The sequence below is a fragment of the Eriocheir sinensis genome, unplaced genomic scaffold (genome assembly GCF_024679095.1).
Source record: "Eriocheir sinensis breed Jianghai 21 unplaced genomic scaffold, ASM2467909v1 Scaffold576, whole genome shotgun sequence".
Taxonomy (NCBI): domain Eukaryota; kingdom Metazoa; phylum Arthropoda; class Malacostraca; order Decapoda; family Varunidae; genus Eriocheir; species Eriocheir sinensis.
Genome location: NW_026111916.1, coordinates 103249 through 104792, shown reverse-complemented (window position 1 = coordinate 104792; position 1544 = coordinate 103249). Strand labels below are relative to the sequence as shown.

The following is a 1544-nucleotide window of genomic DNA, read 5'->3' as shown; positions in this document are numbered from 1 at the left end:
CTGTGGTGGGAAGCTAAGTCTATATACACCAAGTCAAGTCATACACAGGTTTGTGGGAGGAGACACGGCCGAGGCGTGGTTTATGCGTGACACTGCTTGGAGCCAAACTATAAAAGAATTATAGAGAATGTAGAAACAGGGATTTAGAGAAACAGAGTAAAGGCGGACTAATTTAAATCAATCACTTCAACATGCCCTCCCTCACACCCCACACCGCCGTTTGTAGGCATTGAAATTACAGTCACGCACAATAAAAAGACATATTTTTTCGTCTGTGGCTTGCCTGAACGCGCTGTGAAAGAAGGGGAGAATGCACATCCAGAGTGCACATACGGCCCCAACTTTAGTCACCACTGAACTGGCGGGTATTTTTTGGGGGGGCTCCAAGTGACGTCATCCCGCTGCTCCGCCCCAAAACCGCCTCCTGCGCGTACCGGTCGCAGTTTTGAAGCAATGACTTGACTTGGTATATATAGACTTAGGTAGGAAGAACTCATCACCGGGGACACGGGCCAGTATGAAGCCCGGTATTTCCACAGTTTATGTTCACCAGGTGTGCCCAGGTAATCATTTCTCGATCAACCCGAAAAGAAGGATGAACAGCTGGGTGGAAAAAGTTGGAAGTTTCGTTTAGTCGGCGCAACATCTGTCGTCATATGCCGGAGAGAGAAGGAGGGAAGGAATTATAGGAGAAGGGAACAGACCCCAGGAGACGGGACACAACCCCCAATTAATACCTGGTACCCATTCACTGCTGGGTGGACAGATGCGTAGGGTATCGGAAAAGCCGCCCAAATTTTTCCACTCCGCCCGGGAATCGAACCCGGGCTCTCTCGGTTGTTAGCCGAGTGTGCTAACCACTGCACCACGAAGCCCCCAACAGCTGGGTGGGTTGCACTCGTTTTGTCCGGGCTGGGATACGAACCCTGGTCCGCAGATTCATAGCTAAGCACGCTAACCACTGCACCTGTAAGTGGAACTCAGAGAAATAAGTAGGTGAGGTTATCCAGTGCCACACAAAGGTTATATGTGCACATTAGGTTTCTCCTTTGCCTTATCTGCTGCTTAGAGTGATCCCTGGTGGATAACCCACTGCAGGGCCTGAGGCTTCTCCGCGACAGTAGGAATTTGATTTGTCTGATTATTATTATTTTTTTTTTACATCTTGGTCTATAGCGCCGGTAGGCTTTCTTGAGGGGTCTGGTGGTCGGCCCCAGCCCATGGACGCAGGCAAGTGTTCATAGTAGCGACAACTGATCTTGGTTCATGCTGACCCCCGGAGCTCATTTTTTATTTCCTTTGAAAGTTGGAAAGTTTCGTTTAGTCGGCGCAACATCTGTGGTCATATGCCGGCGAGAGACAAAAGGGGAAGGAATTATAGGAGAAGGGAACAGATCCCAGGAGACGGGACACAACCCCCGATTAATACCTGGTACCCATTCACTGCTGGGTGGACAGGGGCGTAGGGTATCAGAAAAGCCGCCCAATTTTTTCCACTCCGCCCGGGAATCGCTCGGTTGTGAGCTGAGTGTGCTAACCACTGC

The 1544-nt window shown here is 50.2% G+C and overlaps 1 non-coding gene across 1 annotated transcript; it reads right to left on the bottom strand.

The window, feature by feature from the left end:
* Nucleotides 1-801: 801 nt before the first annotated feature.
* On the bottom strand, nt 802-875 carry Trnav-aac (transfer RNA valine (anticodon AAC)). The gene has a single exon. It is a non-coding gene; the product is annotated as a tRNA-Val (tRNA).
* Between the last annotated feature and the right edge of the window lie 669 nt (nt 876-1544).